The sequence below is a fragment of the Triturus cristatus genome, chromosome 8 (assembly GCF_964204655.1).
Source record: "Triturus cristatus chromosome 8, aTriCri1.1, whole genome shotgun sequence".
NCBI lineage: Eukaryota > Metazoa > Chordata > Amphibia > Caudata > Salamandridae > Triturus > Triturus cristatus.
In genome coordinates this window covers 1,269,791,686-1,269,800,271 of record NC_140591.1, presented here as the reverse complement: position 1 = coordinate 1,269,800,271, position 8,586 = coordinate 1,269,791,686, and positions in this window count along the sequence as shown.

The following is an 8,586-nucleotide window of genomic DNA, read 5'->3' as shown; positions in this document are numbered from 1 at the left end:
ACTGGGCCTTTCTTACAGGATACAACTAATTTATTGTGCACAAGCAAGTCTGTAGACTTAGTACACCTCTCTTTGTGTAAATGTTTACACAAACAAGGACTCCTGCTGACAATTTGTGATAAGATTTGTAATTTTGGGGAGATTAAAGTTATAGTTTTGTGGTTGTATAGATCAGAGATATTCTTTTTTACAACAAACAAATGTGTTTTAGACAATATTGAGATGTATTTGGGATGACATTTGTACCTAATATGAATACTGTTTTTTAAAAAAAACTTTTAGTATAAAATCAAATTATTTTGATTAAATATTATATCGAATATACTACTTACCAGTATGCATCTGTTCTTGGCATGTAGGGCTGCTGACATTCATATCTGTGCATAGATCGCCGCCTAGTGTTGGGTCCAGATGATTGCACATTGTTGTCCTGGAAGAGTCTTCGAAGTATCACGAGATAGGTGGCTCCTCCCCTGGACTACAGTGCGCATAGATACAGTAAGTGATGACCATGCTAACAGTAATTCTGAGTGCTGCAGCTGCTACAGGCGCCGGGGAGGAGGGTGGGCAATATGAATGTCAGCAGCCCTACATGCCAAGAACAGATGCATGCTGGTAAGTAGCATATTCGGTTCGAGGCATGTGGGCTGCTGAATTCATATCTGTGCATAGAATATATAGCAGTCCCTCGATTAGCGACGGCTGCCCGTGCCAGCTGCAGCAGTCTGAAAAAGAGTCTTGAGAACAGCCTGTCCTACAGCTGCCTGCTGTTTTGAGTGTACATCTACACAGTAGTGTTTGGTAAATGTATGTATAGTGGACCATGTGGCTGCTCTACATATTGCTTCTAATGGTATGTTTCCCAGGAAAGCCATGGACGCCCCTAACTTTCGTGTTGAGTGGGCTCTCGGAGGAATAGTTAACGTGCGTTTAGCTTTTTCATAACAAATTGGAATACATTTAACTATCCATCTGGCTATCCCTGTTTTGGAAATTCGGTTGCCCTTATGTTGTGGAGAAAAGGCAACAAATAGTTGTTTTGTTTTCCTAAAATCCTTGGTCCTGTCTATATAGTACATTAGGGCTCTCTTTACGTCTAGTGTATGGAGCATACTCTCTGCGACAGTTTCCGGATTTTGAAAGAAAACAGGCAGTTCAATAGTTTGATTCACGTGGAACTGTGATATTACTTTAGGCATGAAGGTGGGGTTGGTACGTAGTACAACTCTGTTCGCATGAACCTGTATGAATGGCTCTTGAATGGTTAGTGCCTGGAGTTCACTAACTCGTCTCAGCGAAGTGATTGCCACCAGGAAGGCGACTTTCCAGGTGAGGAATTGAATCTCACATGAACGTAGAGGTTCAAAAGGTGGACCCATCAATCTGGTCAGGACCACATTTAGGTTCCACACCGGCGCCGGTGGGTGTCGTGGAGGAATTACTCGTTTAAGTCCCTCCAAGAATGCTTTGATGGCAGGCACTCTGAATAATGAGAGGTGTTGCCTGTTTGCTGCTATTGCGGTGAGATGTATCCGTATGGAACTATATGCTAGACTGCATTGGTATAAGTGTAGCAGGTAACAGATGATATTCTGAGTAGATGCATCTAGCGAGTTGATGTCATTGTGTTGACAGTAGATGACAAACCTTTTCCATTTCGCCGCATAGCAAGCTCTGGTGGTGGGTCTCCTGGCCTCTTTGATGATGTTCATACATTCTGGAGGCAGGTTTAAGTATCCAAACTCTAAGACTTCAGGAGCCAGATCGCCAGGTGCAGCTGTTGCGGATCTGGGTGCTGAATTGCGCCATGGTTCTGCGTTAAAAGTTTGGGCGTTAGTCGCAGCGTTTGATGTGGCACCACGGAAAGTTCTAGAAACGTGGTGTACCATGGTTGGCGTGCCCACGTTGGAGCAACCAGGATGAGCGTCATTGAGTGTTGCCTCAGTTTGCGTGCCACTAGCGGTATTAATGGCGCTGGGGGAAAAGCGTACGCAAATCTGCCTGACCAGTTCATCCATATCGCATTGCCCTGCGACTGTGGATGTGGGAACCTGGCGGCAAAGCTTTGGCATTTTGCGTTTTCCTTTGTGGCGAATAGGTCTATTTCTGGATGACCCCACTTTCGGAAGAACGGTTGGAGTACTGATGGATGTAGCTCCCACTCGTGCATTTGGTGGCTGTGTCTGCTGAGCAGATCTGCCATCTGGTTCTCCTTGCCCGGGAGGTGTTCCGCCATGAGGAACATGTTCCTTTGAATGGCCCACTTCCACATGCTCTGAGCCAGATGAGACAACTGCGGAGAGTGTGTTCCTCCCTGCTTCTGAATGTAGTACATGGCAGTCATGTTGTCCGTCCGGATCAACACGACTTTGTTGCACAAGTGTACTTTGAACGCCTTCATGGCGAGGAAGATTGCCATCAGTTCCAGAATGTTGATGTGCATCTTTTTCTGCTGTGTCGTCCATAGTCCCTGCACTGTATAATTGAGTACATGAGCTCCCCATCCCTGGAGAGACGCGTCCGCTGTCAGTATTATTTAACAGGCTCTTGGAACGGTCGGCCCTTGCAAAGGTTTTGTGGATTCCACCAATGCAGAGAGTTGTATGCCCAACCGCTCACCAACACTAGGTCTTTTAACTGTCCTTGAGCCTGATTCCTTTGACGTGCTAAGCACTCTTGAAGCGGGCGCATATGTAGTCTCGCGTGCGGGACTATGAAGATGCAGGAGGCCATCATGCCTATCAACTGCATGAACACTCGCACTGGAAGGGAGTGTTGAGGTCTGAACTTTTTGATTAGCAACTGTATGCTGTTGATTCTCACTAAGGTTGGCTGAGCTGTGGCTGCCAGAGTGTCTATGGTCGCGCCTAGGTACTGTTGTACGTGGGCTGGTTGAAGGTGTGATTTGGGATAATTTAGTGAGAATCCCAGACTGTGAAGAAGGTGAATGGTGTGGGACATGTAGCTGGCGCATTGCTGGGCTGACTTTGCCTGAACAAGCCAGTCGTCCAGGTAAGGGAAGACGTGAATATGTTGTCTTCGCAAGTGAGCAGCCACCGTCGCTAGGCACTTGGTAAATACCCTGGGAGCTGTTGTTACTCCGAAAGGGAGTACCTTGAACTGATAATGTTGATTTAGAATAGTGAACCTGAGATATTTTCTGTGGGATGGGTGTATGGGGACGTGGAAATACGCATCCTTTAAATCTAGTGTTGCTAGGAAGTCTCCCTGACTGAGTAACGGCAGTATCTGGAGGGTGATCATATGAAAATGTTCCGACAGAATGTACATGTTGAGAGGTCTTAGGTCCAGCATAGGCCTGAGAGAGCCGTCTTTTTTGGGGATTAAGAAGTACAGAGAGTACACCCCTAAACCATGCTGTTGGATAGGCACGGGCTCTATGGCTCCTTTTTGCAGCATACTTAGTACTTCCTGCTGCAATAATGTCAAGTGCTCTGCGGACATAGGACGTTGTCTTGGTGGTATGTTCAGTGGAATGGATGTTAATTCTAGACAATAACCGTACTGGACAATGTCTAAGACCCACCTGTCTGTGGTGATGGAACTCCAGACTGGCAGGAACTGTTGTAATCTCCCCCCGACCGGTGTTATGTGGACGGGGGGCAGTGACAAGATGTCACTGTTTGTTATTGGCAGAGGATCTGGTATTGTTGTTTCCTTTGCCTCTGCCCTTGGTGCTGGAGCCACGGTATCCACCCCTATTGTTTTTATTATAAGAACTTTGGGACCCCCCTTTATTGTACTGCTGCTGGGAGCCCTGACCTCTAGCTGCTCCTGAACTTCTGGGGCGACGAAAGGAGCCACTACGAAACTGCTGGGATTGTAGAGGCCCCATAGATTTAGCAGTTTCAGTGTCTTTTTTAATCTTCTCGAGTGTGGTGTCAACTTCAGGGCCAAATAAGAAGTCTGGGTTGACTGGCTGATGCAAGATTTTTGTTTGGATGTCTGGTTTAAAGCCCGATATTCTTAACCATGCATGTCTTCGTAACATCACACTAGTGTTGATGGCCCTGGCTGCTGTGTCTGCTGCATCCAGTGCGCATTTGATGGACGCATTGGTAACGAGTTGCCCCTCTCTAATGAGGAGCTCCACCCCCTCCTTGTACTCATCTGGTAGGTGTTGTATTAGGGGTTCCAGGGTATCGTAGTGGGACCTGTTGTACCTGGCTAGAAGTGCCTGGGTGTTGGCAATGCGCCAGATGTTTGATGCTTGAGCTGCCACCCGTTTCCCAGAGTTTTCAAACACCTTGGACTCTTTGTCCGGAGGAGGAGCATCACCAGTAGTTTGAGAGTTCGCTCTTTTGCGGGCGTTAGACACAACCAGGGAGTCCAATGGCAATTGACCCTTAATGTACGTAGGGTCTACTGGGGCTGGTCTATACTTTTTCTCAATCCTGGGGTTTAACACTCGTGTTCTTGTTGGCTCCTTAAAGATGTCCTTAGCATGTTTAAGAACGCCTTTTAGCATCGGTAGTGTCTTAACCGTTTTTTCTGATGTGGAGAACGTGTCCACTAAGAAATCCTCTTCAACAGAGTCTGAATGAAGTTCAACCCCGTGATTGGCAGCCGCCCGTTCAATTAGGGCGTTAAAAGCAGCAGTGTCCTCAGCAGGGGATGGTTTGACATTGTAGATAGGGGTGTCAGGAGCATTGTGGATGTCACCTGGGTCATGTGGGTCTCCCCATGATTGATCCTGGTCCTGTGGTTCATCCTGGTCATGATGTAGAGGATAAGTGGTATCCTCATAATAGGTGTCACCTACATCCGTCTCCGAAGGTGTTGGAGAAAAATCAAGTGTGTGGTGAGTATAAGTTTGATAAGGTTCCACAGGCAGTGGAGTGGAGCCGGAATCCATTTTCTTCTTGAGCGGGATTTTATAGGACTCCAAAGTGTTCACCGGGACAATTTTTCTCTTCCGAAACACCAGTTTACCGGTTTCGAGGTCGATGACCCGCTCCTGTGAGTCGTCAACAGGTGGATCTGCAGGTGCAGGTTTTGCGGGTGCGAAGCCCTTCCGGAGTGCGAACATTTTAGGTGTCACCGACGGCGGCAATCCAAAAGTGATCGGCGCCGGCGTCGATGTAGCCTTTGCGACCTTCTTCGGCTCGTGGCCCTGTTTCGGGTCGGGTGTGTCCCGTTCCCTGATGCGCGTCAGGGACTCGGACACCTGCTTCACCAGGGATGGCGATGGTGCACTGGAACCGACGTGCTCTTCGGGGACCGGCTTGGAGGCCGTCCCAGGTCCCTTTCCCTACTTAGGCTTTTCGATTTGAGTTTTTGGGTCGACGCCCTGTGGAGTGGAGATCCTCGCGCCGTCGGCACCCTTTGCAGTCGATGCCCGATCGGTCATCTGGGCTGTAGGCGTTCGCGCCCCAACTTTGGTTGTGAAAGGCATCTGCGGCTTCGGGGGACCGAGGGCCTTCTTGTGTTTCTCGGCGCCGAAAACCCTGTGTGTGTCCTCGGCACAGACAGTGCCTTTAGGCTGTTTGGTTCCGATGTCCTTCTTTTGTGTTTGTGGATGTGAAGGGTTGGAAGCCTTCGATCCGACGAGGACGAGTTGCACTTGTGCAGCTTTCAGTTTCGATTTTGAGGGATCGACTCGAGAGGTTTTACAAAGTTCCGGCTCGTTGGAAATGTTCGAAGCCGAGCCCGGAGGCGGGGCTGTAGAACGTAGTGACTGGTCTTGGGTGAGGCCTGCGGGCGACCCCGCGACCCGAGTCATATGGACATTCTGTCCCCGGGCCTCCGTATCGACGGATTGGCCGAGCTATCTTCTTCGGCCCCAAGGGCCCGATTGTCGTCTCCTACCTCGTCGACGACTTCTTCGTCCTGGAATATCCCCTCGTCTTCGGCTTCATAGTTGGAGTCAGGTTCCGAAGCAGAATCAGATTCCACTTCCTCGACGCTCTCGACATCTTCATCCTCGGTCCCGAATATGTTTACCGGGGTAGGCGCCGATTTGTTGGCCTCCAAGCGAGCTGCACGTCGATTCCTAAGTGTCTTCTTTGACCGGAATCGGGAGCAGGCCATACACTTGGATTCATCGTGATCCGGTGACAAACATTTGTTACACACCGGGTGGACGTCGATGTGGGGATATTTGGCGTGACACAGAGGACATCTCTTGAAGGGAGTCCTCGATTCCATGTTCGATCGTCGATTGAAGTTCGGACCGAACTCGATCCGATGAGGTGAAAGAAGAAAGTTATCGATACCGAACGCGAACGATACCGACGAAGTCTAAATATAGTTTTCCTAACTTGAGCTAAGATAAGCACATCCGAACCCAATGGCGGAAAAAAACAATCTGAGGATGGAGAGGATGCCCATGCGCACTGTAGTCCAGGGGAGGAGCCACCTATCTCGTGATACTTCGAAGACTCTTCCAGGACAACAATGTGCAATCATCCGGACCCAACACTAGGCGGCGATCTGTGCACAGATATGAATTCAGCAGCCCACATGCCTCAAACACAGTATATTTTAACTTTGAATTTTGAAAGCTTTGACTATTTTTTAATAAACCAAACATCTTTCAACGAAATATGTTTGGTGCTAAGAGAATAGAGTGCATGTAAGTGAAGGATGGATTTTCTAAGATATACAGTGTGGGTGGGTATTGACAGAGAGAGTGCGACACAAAAGGGATCTTTTCTTGTTTCAATTGGTATTTGACCCTGTCCCTTTTGGTTTGAAGGGTACCGCCCCCAAATTTGTGGAGTGTTGCAGGCTGGAATACATCTAGGATTCGATGAGAATTTTTAAAAAGTAGACATTTTTACCATAAGCCCGTGCTTAAAATATAAACAAAAATACTCAAGGACCACATAGATTGTTGGTCATTAGGTAGCATCAGAACTGTGGAGGAGTGAAGAGGAGAGGAGTAATGGGGAATGGACTCGGAGTTAACTTATACATTTATTTTGTAAAACCTCTGTCCCAAAGAAATAATTGAGAACAAGGATAAACATGATATGCATTTGTTGAGGCTATCTTAGTTGGTAACAAACACATTGCATTTTTAAAAATCCCACAGGGTTATGGTATCTCTTACTGAGCTCTTAGAGCACCCAGCAAGTCCCAGGGTTTAATAGCCATAAGGTAACTGATGAGGTTAATGGACATGCGGGAGAGATCTGTGTGCAGTGTGGCTACTGTTTTAACTCATTGTAAAATAGGGTAAAGGGATAATGTGTCTGTTTCAAATCACAGCCTGTACCATGCAGGTCACTGATTTATATTTTCTGTCGATAGCTCAAGTTGGTTGGTGCATTTGTTGCAGAGATTTTTTTGTTATCTGCAAGTCACAAATTACAATCCTTGTAATATAGCCCCTAGTTGTGATATAAACTGTTTGCTACAAAGTGAGAGGGGAGGGTAATAGAGGCTCTCTGATGGGTATGACACTCAACCTCAAAAGAACTACAGGACTAAACCCTTCTGTACTGTATTTAATGCAAAAAACACCTACTAACTCACTAAGAAATATTACAACTATGCAAAAAACACTGACTGTTTTTGAGGTCTTGAAATATAGAGAGAATGTACAAACTCAATCACTGAGTATTAGTCCAATATTACTTTATTCTTGAATCACAAGATTTTATTTAGTAAGGCCAACATTCTAAATACTTTATTCTTGAATCACAAGATTTTATTTAGTAAGGCCAAATTTCTAAATAAAATCTTGCGATTCAAGAATAAAGTAACATTGGACTAATACCCCAGTCATTGAGTTCGCATATTCTCTGTATTTCAAGACCTCAAAAACAGTCAGTGTTTTTTGCATAGTTGTAATAGATCTCCGGGAGCTAGTAGGTTACAAACCGGGATCAAGAAGCGTCATGGAAATAGCAAGGCATGCGTTTAGAACCTTCTTGTTTTCCAAGTCTTGCATTATTCCAAGGTTGCTAAAATGGATTCCTTTGGGTAGAAATAAACATTCATTATAGTAAGTGCAATTTAAATGGCTATTAGAATACTTAATCATATAAACAGATATATTTGACTTTTTTTATACTGTACTCATATCTCTTATAGGCAGTTGTTGAAAAGTAAGAAATCTGCTTCAAAATCATAGTTTACCTCTTAAGCACCTCTGAAATGACATTAAACTGAGAGTCCAATGACATTGGCACTCTGCTACCTCCTAGTCAGACTGAAGCTCGAACAAAACAAGTGGTGATGGCCCTTTAAGTGAGGTATTTATACCACGCTAGACCGGCATTAAATATAAGGGATTTCCCTCTCTCGCCCCTAAAGCTTGTTTCTCTGAATGCAAAGCACACAAAATGGGGGTACCGAGTGCTTAATTTGTAAAAGTGAGAGTGCCGGTGCCTGAAACGCTGCTCAGAAGCCCGCAGCCGGTGCGATTAAACACCGGCATGGGGAATACTAAGACAGGTAGCCTTGAATCCACCTCATGCCTCCTTGGCCCACTACCAGACACTCCCTGCACCCTTATCTCACTCCTGCAGGTTCCTGCTTTCTCTTTTTGTGACAGTTTTGCCATCTTTCTCTTCATCCCTCTTTCCGATCTGTGTAAGTTCCCTCTCTTGCACTCGG